The sequence below is a fragment of the Perissodus microlepis genome, chromosome 9 (genome assembly GCF_051167445.1).
Source record: "Perissodus microlepis isolate ML-2025 ecotype Zambia chromosome 9, ASM5116744v1, whole genome shotgun sequence".
Taxonomy (NCBI): domain Eukaryota; kingdom Metazoa; phylum Chordata; class Actinopteri; order Cichliformes; family Cichlidae; genus Perissodus; species Perissodus microlepis.
The window spans coordinates 27,844,450-27,860,751 of record NC_140469.1 but is presented as its reverse complement, the minus strand read 5'-3'; the positions used below and the strand labels follow the sequence as shown (position 1 = coordinate 27,860,751).

Sequence of the window (16,302 nt, the reverse complement as noted above, 5' to 3'; positions counted from 1 at the left end):
AAAACTATTTTTTTATTCTTTTTCATCCTTTTTTAAATTTTCCCCTCAAAATGATATCAAATTATAACCAAAAAGGTTAATGTGTGTGTTCATCAGTGTTTTTATAGGACATAATTAGGAAACAAAGGAAGCATAAGGATAAAAAACAAATAAAAATCAGTTGTTGAAGTTGTTCTGATAAATGTAGATTCTGGCTCTTTACTGTAGCCGTTCACGTGTTCATCTGACAAGCAAAAGGTCCTGATTGATTCTGGGAGGAGACCCAAATGCTTCTGGGGTTGCATCAGGAAGGTCACTGTAAAAATCTGCCAAATCAAACATGCTAAGCTCTCTGTCGGGCTGACCTCTTTCAAATAAGGGAGCAGCTGAATGTAGCTTTAATCATAAGAGTTTAAAGTCTAGTTGGAATCCTTTGACGTCAATTTGTTTGAGGACACAGTGCAAGTGAAACTGCTGTGTACAGGTTTTAGCACCAGCGTGATTTCCGTTTGGGTTCTGATCTGTTAAGAAATATACTCTAAAACACTTCTTCAGTAAAGACTCAGAGAAGAGAAACACACAGAACTTCTTGCTAGCAAGGGCAGCCTCCAGCACTGAGGCTCGCGCTGAGAAACTGCCCCGGTCTTTATTTATACTTCAGTGGGTGCTTGTGTGTGTGTGTGTGTGTGTGTGTGTGTGTGTGTGTGTGTGTGTGTGTGTGTGTGTGTGTGTGTGTGTGTGTGTGTGTGTGTGGGGGGGGGGTCAGAGTGTGACCCCATAAAGACTTCCCTAAACCTGCTGGTCTCGAAGTCCAGCAGTTCATCAAACCAAAAAGCACTTAGACTAAAACAGATATAGCTACGTTAATCCTACCGTAAAACAATAAGACAAGGTACGACCTCTTCCCATGCTCCCAGGATGTGGGGGTGGACGCCAAAACACCCTGGAAAGTCACAGACCCCCTAGGATGAGACATTCTTTCAATATGCCACCAACTATATACTTCTAAACACTAATGATTACATGCAAACTTATATCATTAAAAGATTATACTGACTACTAAGTACAATTTTCCTATTAACATTCCCTCCTGTTGTCAGTAAAAATTTAAATGAGATATCAGTATGTAACATCTTGTTGTACATTTTCTGTCACATCATCATTAATCACACAAAGTCTTCATGTTCCAACAGGTCGGGGTCATTATCATCATCACTTGTCATGGCTATGTATGCAGCAACAGTGGAAAATATTATGCGGTTAATCATGAGTTTTAGACATGGCAATATACACGTTACAAAGACACAAAATAAAAGTAAAAATATCCCAACTCCGATGAGTCGTTCTTTTAGCACCTGTAACCAGGAGCCAGTGTAAAGCCAAGAAAAACCAGTCACTTGTATCACTTACATAGTCCTGATTTTGGGCCTGCTGGATCTGTCTCAAAGCATTCAGGGCGTTAGTCATGTTTAATGAGTGTACATCGTCCGGTATGTAAGTGCAGCATGTGTTGTTGAAAAGGACGCAAAATCCCTCTCTCTCTGCTAATATCATAGAGTAGTTCTTCCCTGGGAGTTGGTCCAGGAACGCATATAGTGTGGGGTATGTCGACGTGCTGGGTAGATGGGAACAGACATAATAGTCTGTATTTGCCGATTCTGCTTTTGTTCTGTCGTGAATATAACGGTACCAGGCATTGTTCATCCACGGATGGATGTGGTCTTGTCATGTCTCTTAGGTGAGAGTTGTCATGTGTCCATCTTTTCTGCCTGCCTCCTGGTTCAGCTGTTGTTGGCGTCAGCTGGGGTCCTGTAAGGGTGAGCGTCGTAGTCAAGGTAACCAAGAGGGTCCTGGTTGCACACAGGTCCGTTACGCCTCGCACTTGGTTGCCCTAGAGTTGATCAGAGGCTGGAGGTTGAAGTGCGAGCTTACCCTACGGGGGCTCAATCAGCACTCCCCCCTCACCACTGAAACAACCAAGTGTGAGATTTCCCTAATGTGCTGTCTTGGGGGTGCCGGGGTTTCCTGGGACCTCAACCTTTTTGCAGTGGCTCTGATGTATCCAGGAGGGTCTCTCCGCTATTTTGCAGGCAGTTGAAGTGGTCAGAAGCACTTGAATTGGCCTCTATCAACCCCCATCACCTCACTTCAGGCCTTCATCCTGCGGTAGGAATACTTATGACTCTTCTACTGTCCATCCTCTGCAGAAAAACCCCTCTGTGGAAAGGGTGCTGGGTCCAGTTATCTTACTGCCGTTATGATCCCAGCAGTCTTCAGTGTGCCAGCGTATGCACAGTATAGTGACACAGCATTAGGTGATGTTCATAGGAAACTGCTGTCATCACCACCATAGCTTCTAGTACCTGTGCTTTCACAGAATCATGATGACATCCTTAGACTCCCTCTGCGCTGTCGATGGAGCTTGGCACGCTCCCCTCATCCTTCAGGTGCCCGTCCGTCGTCCACAATCTCCTCTGTTGGCCTCTGGAAAGCCTCTTTGGTACAGCTCTCATTCCCACGCAGCTTCATGGTCCTTGCTGTGGCTCCAAAGTCTGATCTCATGATGGGCCCCAACCAGCTCGACCTTTGACCTCAAACACTGCCTGGGCTGTCAGCTATGCCTGGAATGGTTCTCGCTTCTCACTGGGCCTCTGAAGATTTCTCAGGAGATTACTGCTGCACCTGTATTCTGACTGCTGCACCTGTATTTCCTTGCTAGGAGGAAAAACTTCTATTTGGAGAGCATGTCAACAATCATCAAACCACATTCTTTAGTTCAGTGAACTTCACTTATAGGCCATCAAAGCCTCATCTGAACATGGATGCACTGCTTGCATAGGTTTAATACCCGTTGAATGAACTGTTAATCACACAAATCGCTGCAAAAATCATATAAAACAAAATTTAATGTTAATTCATTGTTTCATGTTAATCCTGGATCCCTCCTCTTGACACATGGACACTCCCATGAGTCAACTCATCAAAACCAGATTCCTGTCTTAAAGAAAAAGGTTAGCTAGATCACATCCCAGGCAACATCAGGGCATCTCCTCCTCTGGAGCAGCACCACCCTGGACCTATAATCCTGCAATAAAAGATGTTAGTGTGTTTTGCATATTAAATTTGCTTAAAAACTGGCTCCACCAGGAGCCTGCATACACACCATCATGGCCTGGAAAGCAAGATCTGGAAGTGAAATCAAACTTCACACCTATAAACAATTGTATCATAAGAGTAATAAGTATTCAGCACTAGCAAGACAAGTGTCATGTGCAGGTTTTCTCAAATCAGTAAACTACAATTATTTCCATAATTTGCCTCAGACATGGAAATTGGCAAGCTAATGAGCACCATATTAAACTATTCCATAAACACTGCATCTCTTATTTGTTTTTCTCATGTCACTTGTCCGCTTCTGCTGAATCTTCTACATGCATTCTTAGAAAAACAAACATTAGCAATACACATTGACCGTGGTCAAATGGTGGTCAGACGCAGGTCGACAGGTTCCAGAGGTGCTATAAAAAGACCATAAAGTTAGCCATCCATAGCTGTGGAAAGAGTGTTATTCACATCATCAAAGTAACCTTCACATTTTCCCAACAACACAGTGTAACAGCATCACCAACTCATAACCTGTAAACACAGTTTTCTTCACACATAAACCCAGAAATCCTGTAATAGAAAAACATTAACTAGTCCTCTTATAAATCACATGAAGAACTGTAATGCTGTAGAAAAGAAAATGCAAATGTTAGCGCTGCGCAGGCGTATGCATACTTTGTCACAGTTACCTCTGTAAGCAACACAAGATAGTGAATAACACCCCCTGGTAGATGCACAGACACAGAAAATGGCATTTAAAAGGTAAAACCATCACGCAACCTCAAATGTTGCTGTGATCTTTCTGCTCCTTCTTTCTTTGCTGATAGTGGAACCCATCGTCGCATTTAGTTTCCACTTTCAGCAAAATGACGTCATTTCAAAAGAAAAAGAAAAACTTTTAGATCGGATTACCTCGCTGAATCCTTTTTAGGCCGGGACTCTCATTTTCTAATTGTCCCAAATAAGTGGCTTTCTCTTGAGCCCATTTTAATGTGGAGAAACTCACTTGCAACAATTTTCTCGACGACGTGTAGCGCTTTTAATTCCCGACATGCAGATCTGCTTAAAGAAAAGAAATTCACAAACAGAAATCAGTGCCTGTTCAAAAAATAAAAATAAAATGAAAAATAACAGAGATTATCAAACAAAACTTTCAGTGCACTGTGAAAGTATCAAAATAAAAAAGGCCTTGTTAAGTCATGACACAAGCTCCTCATCTCAGGAGGGTAAATCATACCATTAGCATGGTTTATCATACCATCATACTAATTGGCAGGCTCAACTTCACAACAAAAGAAAAATCATCAGCTAGATTAACTCCAAACTAACCATCAGCTGCACAACACACAACATAATCCTAATATGTCTTAATAGCTATGAGTTTAATCCCCAGGTCTGTGCTTTTCACTCATTTAGGCCACAGATCTATTTTATTCAGTTTTCCTTTTTTCCCGTCATCATAAAACGTGTGACATGTTGTCATGTACTTCACAAAAGAAGTTTGTTCTGACGTATTCAGAGTTGTGTATCTGGGTGCAGGATTCATTCGCACATCAAAACAGGAAACTCAGTGTTTTAGAGTCTCCACTCAACACACAACAAACATCCCATTCACTCGTGCTAGAATTCAGTCACCTTTCCTTAATCTAAGAACAATCAACTAATTTGCATATCTGCTATTAACCCACTAAGATGACAGGACAACAGAAATGCACGTTCAAAATGTTATCACAAAAATAGAATTTCCCTCATACAGTAAATTACTTGTGCTGCATCAATCAAGCAGGAAGCATCTCCCAATTTACTATATCAACGACTAAATTTATTGTCTGATCACTGGTTGGTCAAACCAGAATCTTTTTTCCCACGAAAGTTAAAACTGTTGTCCTGTAACCTAGAGAGTCAATTTTTTGCATTGGATAAATTCGGTATTTGATAACAAGTGTCTGCTAAATCGACACTATTTTAACACTGATGAGAAATAACAAGCTAATTTTCATTGCATGTGTGTTTGTATTATTAGGCAGGTTTAATGCATGTCTGTGGAGCTGCAGATCCAGCAGAGCATGTTCTTAAAGCTGCCTTTCCTACACACTTCTCTGCTATTATTTAATCATTTTGTAACTAATGTGCTATGAGTCCACTGGTCTTTGCATCACACTAAGTGACTTGGACAAGATGATAAACAGACTCACATGCTTAAGATGTTGTCTAATCTTCATGAGCTCTGTTGTGTTTGGAAGTGTTAGTAGGGTTAATGCATGTTCTGCTTGTGTGTGTGATTTTGTATGTTTCTTTTTGCAGTGTTTCAGACTCCTTCTCAATTTTCCACTTAAGCAGTCAGTTTTGTTTTCCCCTGGTTTGCTAACCCAAATTTTGATTTCCCACATTAAATAACAAAATTCCTATGTGTTCTCACCACTCCTCTCACTCTGTTGTCCTCTCACTCTGTTGTCCTCTCCCACTTCAACAGTCCAACAGCCGGCAGTTCTCCTTCAGCTTCGTCCTGTGTTCCACTCTCTCTTCTTGCCATTTTACTCCAAAGGTGGCAAATGTCAAACTCCAACAGTCTCCTCAGTTCTCCTCAAATGTTCTTGTCACATGCACAGTGAAGTTGCAGCTTGTTGGAAACACAGTGCCATTCATCCAATCAGGCAGGATGATGGGTTTGCTCTTCTTCTCTGATGCTGTTTGTCCACACTGCTGCTGCTTGCTGGGACTCTTTGCTCAGGACTTTGCTGCTGTCTCTTTATCTGCCATGTTATTGCTCTTTGGAGCTGCATCCCTTGTCTTCAGGGAGGAGTGAGAGCTCGCTTGTGAGGTTGAGGGACACATGGTGCTGTAAATAAGTCAGCCAGAAACTTGGCCTGACTGTTTCCAATGATGTTAAACTATGACTTTCTTCCGACCGCTGCATGTGGAAAATTGATTCAGGTCTGCTTTTCACCTGAAAGTGACAAACTAAGACATTTTCATTATTATCATCACTGCTTAACCACACACATCTCTCTCCCTGTTTTGTGAACTCTCCTTTCTTAAAAGCAGAAAATGAGATTGTAGTTATTCTTGGCTGATCAACACAAAACCTTTTTCCTATGATTATTTTTCATCTACAATGTAAATTTTGTCTCTTTTTCACTCTTTTTTTTTTCTTTACAATAGCTGGTGACCTGCAGAATCACCACTCTCACAATCAGAGGCAATTACTTTTACACAGCGCACAAAGACACCGTGACGTCAGACACATTCACACTCACTTTTTCATCTGCATAAATAAATCACATGGCTGATGATATGTGCCATGGTGATCCATATGTATGATCACAAGTTTATTTAATTATTTTTCAACCCAACAAAACAAATAAACAGAAACATGATGCTGATGCTATGAACACTCCACACACATGAGTCAAGATGCAGGAAAACTGCTCACGGAAACGCTGCACACTCTAGTTATCATAGTTCCGTTTCCCTCTCTTTGAAGAGTTCTCAGGCAGCTCTCGATCTGATAATGTGTAGCTTGCTCATCAGCCCAGAAGAGACCGCAACGCAACCTCACACAGTGGTTGTGTGCTTTGCCCCACAGTGGCAAAGACTTGCACTTTCATATTCAATTCAGCTTCTCCATCATGTACCTTTAGATGTTTCATACAGGGTTCAACATATTAGTTGTTTTCACAGGTGTGCTCTATATCTCAACCATGGCTCATAATAAGACGACAGTCTTTCAAACAGGTCAAATGCCTCTATGCACATCATTAGTTTAAATATTTACCTATTTTACTTCATCTCATATGTCATTATACTGAATTTGAGCAACCCTAAGCTTAATGCAGATTACTATTAACAACTGGTTAAATTAATGGTCTGGAGCACCGGCTGTTGTTGATCAGGGCAATCTAAAGAATCTGCGGGTTTTTTTTTTTTTTTGCTTTTTGTGGATTTCTCCACCTATTTGCACTTATTTTACCTGCTCCTGTTTGTTGTTTTTCTAACCATTCCTCATCAGGTGTTAATTTTACTTGTTTATTCCCCATTTTCAAAGATTTTGCTGGGCCGTCGCTGGCACGCTTGACTTCAGAGTGGTTTACTGATACGGCCTTCGACTTCACCCTAACGGTGAAGCGGTATCAGTTTTATGAGATGAAACTCAACCGTTCTCCTTTGTCACCAGTACGTGAGCCTCAGCAAAGAAAACAAAAATAGAAGTAGTTCAGCAGCGTATTGTGCTGTAAAATCAACTTACTTCCAGACACATACACACACATAGACATTCGCGCGCTTTTACAATTTGTCACGAAGTAATTTCGGCTACCTCTAAAACCTAAGTCTAATTCAGCTCCTTCCGGCGAACCCAACCTATTTTAATTTCTCTGTCTTGACGTGTTTTCATTTGAATTTGTCACGAAGTAATTTCGGCTACCTCTAAAACCTAAGTCTAATTCAGCTCCTTTCGGCGAACCCAACCTAATTTATCACGTTACTTTAAACCTTTGCGGCCGTTTTATATACCAAAATAGTGTTTCTCACCCTCCGACGTCTCACTGACGGTTCGGATCATCAGACTGAATCCCAGCGCCGTGGACCAGGCACCGGCCCAGACCCGAATTTAACATCCTGGGGCTCTCTCCTCATCTAAGAGGGCTGTCGACAGACTTCGGTGCTGGCTTCCCACGGCGTCAGGAATCAGTGCTGGATCCTGGAACAGAGTCACAGATAACAGTTCTGATATTTTCTGCTCCAGCTACGAAGGACCAAATAATGTTAAGAAATATACTCTAAAACACTTCTTCAGTAAAGACTCAGAGAAGAGAAACACACAGAACTTCTTGCTAGCAAGGGCAGCCTCCAGCACTGAGGCTCGCGCTGAGAAACTGCCCCGGTCTTTATTTATACTTCAGTGGGTGCTTGTGTGTGTGTGTGTGTGTGTGTGTGTGTGTGTGTGTGGGGGGGGGGGGGGGGTCAGAGTGTGACCCCATAAAGACTTCCCTAAACCTGCTGGTCTCGAAGTCCAGCAGTTCATCAAACCAAAAAGCACTTAGACTAAAACAGATATAGCTACGTTAATCCTACCGTAAAACAATAAGACAAGGTACGACCTCTTCCCATGCTCCCAGGATGTGGGGGTGGACGCCAAAACACCCTGGAAAGTCACAGACCCCCTAGGATGAGACATTCTTTCAATATGCCACCAACTATATACTTCTAAACACTAATGATTACATGCAAACTTATATCATTAAAAGATTATACTGACTACTAAGTACAATTTTCCTATTGACATGATCACAAAAAATGTATGTGCCACGTCCCACGCAGCACATGCTCGGCCTGTGGATGATGTTGGGAGAGTTCGTGGGCTGATTTGACCCACTTTAAAATGCTTGCATTGCAAGAGGAAGCAAACCAACCACAGAACAGTTGCAGATAAATAATTTTTACCGGATTTGATTGGGAAAAAGCTGAACTCAGTCTAGTTTCAGTGTGCTGTTAGTTGGTTTGTTGGAGACGGGGAAACTCTTTGTCCAGAGGCCTGTGCTGCTAAGCAGGCTTTGAGGTTTAGCGAGCCACCCACAAAGGTGATGCAGCTGTTACCTGGGTAAATCTCCATGGTAACTAACCCATGGTTTATGTTAGAAATCAGCACGTACAAATCACTTTTCGTCTAAATGGTGTCACCATTTCCAACATTATGAAGAATAGACTAAAAAGCAATGATAAAAGAGCCCCCTGTGAGCTAAAATGTGTAGCGTAAATTATTTATAACTCACCTTCAGAATGATAAATCACTATTTTGTAGCCTGACAGCACTGTGGACGAGTTTGGGGAGACATTGTCTTAAGTAGAAGTTGTAACACCATTTCTGATGCTGCAGGCTTTCAGCCGGAGTTTTGTGTGTAGCATGAATAAGTAAAGACCTACATACCCTCTGTAGCTCAAATCAAAGCTGTTTGTCTGCAAAACTAATCATTCATATTTCTTTTTAGTATTATAAAACACAGTTTAACTGTTGATTCTAAGCAGCCAGCTTCCACTTGCCTGACACTGGCCTCTAGCTCTTTCTCTGTAACCAGTTGTCAACAAGAACAGTGGAAAATAAGACAAATTACCACAAAACAATCAGCATATTTTGCAGTATCAGGATCATTAAATCTGTGGTTTTATGTGGGCTGTTTCAGAGGAAATACAGCAAAAAGTAACAACATTCTGCACAGGCGTGTGGATGCAGCTTTGTGGAAAGATGCCTGCTGCAGGTCTGCTAAAGTTTACTCTGCAAACTAAACTGATGATAGGAAGTGCCTCAGATTTCAAAAACATTTTAAAACTCTTTTAGCAGGTCATTCGAGGTTTGATATGGGTCCTAAATAAAGAGTTTTTCTTATGATGTCTACATTAGACAGAAATGAATGGGCAAGAACAGTCTTAAAGTCTTTTTCATAACCAGACTTACATGCAAAGATGTGTGCAAAAAGAGGTTCTGGAGCTTCCAGTGAGACACTGAAAATCATTAAATCAGAACAGACTTTATTTAAGCAAAACAGAAGCTGTGCAGGAATCAGCAGCTTTATTTAATTTGAACTGAAATAAAAAAAACAGAGATCAAACCTCTCCACTCTGTGGTCTGATCACAGCTCAGAGTTTTCTCAGATGCTCCAGCACAGCAGTGAGGAGAAGGGCTGATTTCATATCAGCATCTCTGTATGTGTGTTTGTTTATCTGCCCACAGATAAACGCACAGAGAGGATGGAAAGTTCACAGGGTGACACATCTGATCACTGGTCTCTGCTGCTCTTCGTGTCTCCCCTCAGATAACTCAGACCACCGTGAAGTCGCGGCCTGACTGTGCTGGTGTGCTTTTCTGTAATTAGGCGGAGCGGATGAGTGAGAATCTGTTGCAGCTTTTTGCTCAGTTTATCCAACTGACAAACAGAAATGACACAGCTGTACTCACTTATCTATGCAGATACTTTGAGCTTTATTTGTGCATCTGATTGTTGTCCAGTTCAGTGCTCTGGGGTTCAGAGGAATTTAATTTGTGGTGCTAAGAAATTTAAACAAAAATATGCAAAGGTCACAAAGGTAACAGTTTTTTGGGTGCTTTTCAGATGACTCCATAAATCTTTCAGCTGATGATGAACACCACAAACGCATCATGTTTGGAGGTCAACATAATTACATAATAATAACGTATCCAAACACAGAGAGGGTTGTTAGCCTCGATTCGATTTAAGCCTTGATTCTGTAGCTCTTCTTCTGCAATATGTAATATAATGAGTGTTACAATCTTTCTACTATAACTGCAAAAATGCTCAAATGCTCGGTCATAATTTTGTTACAGACTGAAGCATCAGTTGGACTGAGTGCTGTGAAATTTGTTTGAGATGTTCATTTCCCTACACAGTATCTTTAGTATTCCTCTAATCTTCCCCTTTGGTGGTGAAGCAGATCTAAAAACATGGTGAAAAAAAATGTTTTGAAGGCACTCTGTGATCTTTAATTTTGATTAACTCTCCAAAATCTTCTACAGATACTTCCCATCAGATTCTTTTAGGATAAAATGTTGAGGCATGTAGAAAACAGCAGACTGTGACAATTACCAGCAAACGTTTCTGTGTTGAATCAAAAAACAGAAGAAAGACAAAGAAGAAAGAAAAATCAAGGGTGACTCAGACTCTCAACCTCCTGCTTTGATGCTCGTGTCTTACATGCTTTGCTTACCATGCAACAAAGCAGATTACATGCACATAAATGACTTAACATGCTGCTTACATTGTGCTAGTCTATGTATGTGGAGGACTACGTTGCAACCAAATAAGCAGAAAGTTGAACAAAAAGTCAGATGCATTTAATTCCTTTGTTACAATCTGATCTGCACATCTCTTCCATGTTTGCCACTTGGTAAGAGAAACCGCCGCCTGTCTGCGTCTGTTTTTGCTGTCCTACCACAATCTGACTTGAGTGGAGGGATAATAAAGAAAAGGTTTGTACAACAGGAAGGTGGAGCACCAGAGTTCACAGCCCGAGCTGTGTGCCTGAGATGACCATACACAGTATACTCCCTCTCTGTGACTTCATGCCAATACAGAGATATATGCAAAGTTGGCTGGGCCTTTAAAAAAGTTACAGAGATGCAGGATGAAGCCTTCTGCCTTTAAATGCCTGAGGTCTTAAACTTCCTCATCATTTCCACTTAAACTCCTCTTTAACATCAAGAAAGACTTTTTTCCTCTTTTCATAGGTATATGAGAAATAATGCAAGTGACCAGAGAACATAAGAAATTCACTGGATTCAGTCTTTTGCATGGGTCTGTTCTGTATCTGTTGTGGCTAGACACTGGCTTAAATTCCCAGCTCCTCCAACAGAGTTGCGGGGTTCACTTCCCGGTCTTAGCACACTGTGCTCTCTAATCTGGCCTCATCTGTTCCCATATCTGCTTCATCACAAGATGAAGGTAAGGCTTCTCGAAATTCTCCCACCCCTTCAGCTGACTCAGAGGAGGATTAGGAACCTGAGTGACACAGGTGAGTATTTCAGCTGAATGCTGCAGGTGCTCGAGAAAAAAAGGCTTATCCTGTTCTCAGAGCGGTATGCCTGCTCTGCTGTTTTTTTAATGGCCGTTTGAGTGTGTATGGGGATGCGTGGGTGTTTTCTTGTTGCTCAGAGGAGTCCAGCGTGATGCCATGGAGCTTATTTTCTGACCTCATAGTTATTGCTTGTAATCACGGCTGCATTCCTGGACCCTTTCTTTTATAATGAGCTTTAAACAAGCGAGTAACAACCAGGTTTAAGAGAATATCCGGGAACCATTATTGGGTCCACACTGTCCCTGAAATAATGCCACACACTACTCTTGTTTTTTCACTACTTGCTTTTATAAGCAAGTAGATTTATTGTATGAATTACGATGAAGTAAAAATATGTGATAAGAGCAGTATTTTATTGCATCTTGATGAATTGCAGATTAAATGTGGAACAAATTGAAGAGGATGTCTCCTTTTTGAGAGATGCATGCTGACCATACTAAAATCAATGAGCTGCTCTACTCACCAAAGTTTTGGGTCACTCCTCATTCCTTCGATTTTGCAAGGAGATGGAATATAGGTGCAAAAACAGAGTTTGTACAATTCTAAGATGAATGTCAACATTTGGTACAACCCTCTTTATTCTTCATCACAGCCTGAACTCTCTCTGTCACCTTTCTCCGCTTTCTTGTCATTTCTTTAAGTCGTTTTCTGGAATAGCCTCCAGACATACTCCAGTCTCTTCTTTAGAGACAATCGATGCCTTTTCCTCCGTTCTGTCAAAATGATCCCACTCGGGGGAGGACAATCCATGACTAACAGTGTTCACACTGAGTGGTTTTCTTTTTTAAAGTTATGCTTTTGCTTCATTGACAGTATGTTTGGGATCTTTGTCATGCTGAAAAATGAAGCTGTTATGTGGGATCAGTATCTGATGGTACTTTTCTGTGTTCAAAATTGCATCATTTTTGAGAAGATCTCCAACACGCTGAATGGAACATAGTTACACACCATGACAGATCCTCTGCTGTGTTTTACAGATGTCTGCAGACCTTGTTTTACCTCTCCTGACCTCTTTGACCTCCAAAACTTTAATTGGGTTCAATTTAGATTCCTCACTCCATAAGATCTGCTGACACTGATGCTCCATTTCTGATGAAGCTCCAACAGTAAATGGATCAACTGAAGGCATGCATCTCTCAGTTCCTGTGTCAGGTCTTTGCTGGATATTTTCCCATTTGTTAAGGACTTGACTTTCACATACTCTTCATCTGCTGTAGATGCTTTTTTAGGCGTACCACTTCTTTTGTTTGCCCTCCACTTGTCCGGTTTCCGACACACTGCATACCATGTTGAAATATGCCAAGTTTTTTAATAATAGCTCATTTTGTTTGTGTAGAAATCTATTTTATGCCTGTCAAACTGTGCTATTGACATTTTTCATAGATTCAGTTAAAGAAATGGAACAAATGACATGTTTTCGTGACAGGCTGTAAATGAAGCAAACAGAGTGCAAAGAAACTGTTTGGGTTTGAGTTGTTGTTATGCGTAGACACAACAGTGGCTCATCCCCTAAGTGAGGTGCCCTTTTATGCTTCAGTTATTCATAGGTCAGTGTTAAGTGGCCCAACAGACAAAAAAACAAAAAAAAGCCCCCAAAACATTCCTGTGAAAATGGTCACGTGCAAGGACTGGACTCAAAATGAGTGAAAAAGCAGCCAGTGTCCAAATAAAAGTTTGAAAGACCCTCAAATGCCCCTCACAGGGCCTCAGTACTACTGAGTATTTTATGATATTGCCATAACGTGTAATATCACGTTCTCTTGGGTAATATTGCCCACTTCTGGTCAACATAATTATCACAATGAATAAAACATTAAGTGAGTTTTGTAAATTATTGACATTTTAAAAATCCAAAAAGAAGACATGCTGTCTGGCTAATGTCTGTTGACGGACTTGTGTGTGGTCTCACAGTCCTGTCTGTCAGCTGCCTGTCATAGCTGAAAACACCAAGCAAAAACACTGAGCGGGAGGCTTTGAAGCAGAGCTCCACGGGATGATGTCCTGTTGTCCAACGTCATCTGAAAAAACAACATGTCATAATAACTTTTGCTAATGAATAGAAAATCTAAAATAAGAGCAGAATATGTTCTGGTCGTGCAGACTAGCTCAAACCTTTCATTCTCAGGCACGTCTCTATTGAATTGCCAAAGTTTCAACACTGTGTAATAATATAACAAATAATGTTGTGGCAAGTAATATAACAAATACAGAACTATGAAAGCGTGTACCTGGATAAGATCAGAATCTCGTTCAGGCAGGTTGGCGCTGCCTCAGGCACATCTCTCATCTCATGAACTGGCAAAGTTTCGACATTGGCTATAAAATATAACATACAATATTATCATTATGCCCAATAATAAAACACACTAATGTGAAGATGTGCATCTGGAATAATATAACAAATAAAATAATGTGTAAATGTGTACCTGGATAAAGTCAGAATATGTCCTGGTCCGATATTTGGCTCATTATGAACAGCACTTCACAGAAGCTCAGAATCTTTGCACTTAGCTTAGCGAGTGTATTATTCTGTTATATAGATTTTTTTTAGCGCTTTAAAAGCTCAGCTGTCCACTTAAACTCTTCGTACTAACAGTTAAATCATTTACAGTGTCATATAGCAGACACATGCATTACTGTACACTAGTTGTGCCCATAACACACATCTCTCATGAACTGACTTTTGTCCACCATCTCTGAGAGAGGGCGCCATTGAGACAATACAGTGTCACACATACACGGATAACAAATTGTGTTTATCATGACAAGTGGAATCACACACAACATAAATACTGTTACATTTATATAACTCTATAAACAGCTAGTAAATACTGTGTATTGCACACAGGGATGGCTTGAAACAATAATTCAAAATGGGAATGTGGCTCCATCCCAGGCCGTTCTGTTAATCCAAACCAACAGCCAGACTGTATCAGAGTTTCCTATTATGACTATTGTGGCCACAGTCCATATAGAAATTTAGAAGACAAGAACAAGAGTGACATTAGTCATTTATTAGCAAATACATTACCACTGCACTATTACAGCTGGGATAAGTCCCTATGATGGATGGGTGGATGGATATCTAAGGGAGCCAGAGTCACTATACATAACCACATTGACTTAACATTAAAATTTTGTTATCTGTATACAGTGAGACTCCTCACTGCATACTGGGATGAAAATTGTGCCATTTCCATATCAGCTTACCTAAACATAAAGCTTCCGAAGTATGCTATAGCCATGGATTTACCCTCAAAACCTCAACATTCAAAGCACATACAAATGTACAAGGCCAGGCACAAACAAAACAGCTTGGGCCCCAGTCACACAGGCCAAGACACTGATTAGCAACCATCTGGAAACCACTAGTTGCAAGGGAAAAATGCATATTCCCCAGTCAGTGGTGAGTGGTTGTTGAGGTTTGCTGTCAGTCACTGTGCAATCAATACCAAAGCCCCAGTCCCTGAGGCCTAGAGACCAGTTGGTGATCCTTTGGCAACCAGGACTCCTGGTTGTAGGAGAAAATTGTGTATTCCACAACCACTTGGCAAGTAGTTGCAGGAGGTTGCTGGCAGTTGCTAACTGTTGCAGCCCCTTGTGATTACTTCAACCACTAACAGGAAAAAGTGCAACAATTGTTTGCAGACAATCCAGCAATTTATGGGGGACATGGCACTCCGGCCTTTCCAGAACAATAAGGTGGACTTTTGTGCAGTTCCCGCATTGCCACAAGCCCCTCCTATCCAGCTCCAACCACTCACCAACTGGTCAGAGAATACATATTTTCCCCTACCTGTCCAGGCTTGTGTCCCTCAGATCTTACTCTTAAACAAAGAAATACAAAGATATCACAGAAAAACATGAAAGAGCTCTATCTCTTTAAATAATTGCACATTACACTGCGTCCTCTGCCTTGCAGAGAAAAAAGAGGTGTCCTTGTGGGTTGTGTAGTTTTCTGTCACGTGCTGTTGACTAATCCCAAAGGTCAACAGAGCAGAAATGCTCCTCAGGCCACCAGAAAATATCTGGTACAGCTGTAAACATTGTTTGGATGACTGCTATGAAGTTATAACCGATGTTTATACAACTTGTTTTAAACTTGTTTTAAAGAGAGTTTAAGTGTGGTGATGTAAATCACAAGACTATGAAGTCACAGTTTAGATTTGTTTTCACCTGCTGGTTGTTCAGGTTTAGGCACTAATTGCTTTGGTTTAATAGTAAGACTGACTATCTATCTATCTATCTATCTATCTATCTGTCTATCTGATTTAAGTAGCTATTTACTGAAGCTTGATTAATATCGATTTCGTCTCAGGGCACAACCCCTTTTTTGAACCCCGAGGTTTGAATTACTTTACAGTTTCCGGATGTGAGTTTTTAAAGTGTTTTCTTGTTGGTTTTGAGGCCATTCCAGTGCTCTATGTTTTTGATTAATTTTGGGATGTCCTCTTTTTGATTACTTATCATTCTTATGATATTTTATCAAGTCTCTTGCTGTTTTCACATTTCAGTTTCTAGTAATAAGTTGAAGGTTGTGGATTAACCCTTGTCTGTTATTCTAAGTCATATTTTCCTCCACACTTCCCATGTTTCCCAATTTCCACGTGCCTCCCTCTGACTTGTTTCAAA

At 40.9% G+C, this 16,302-nt stretch overlaps 1 protein-coding gene across 2 annotated transcripts in view; it reads left to right on the top strand.

The window, feature by feature from the left end:
* The window catches only part of LOC146380673 (vasoactive intestinal polypeptide receptor 2-like), a 58,390-nt gene that overhangs the window by 21,223 nt on the left and 20,865 nt on the right, over positions 1–16,302 (top strand). The window lies entirely within an intron of this gene.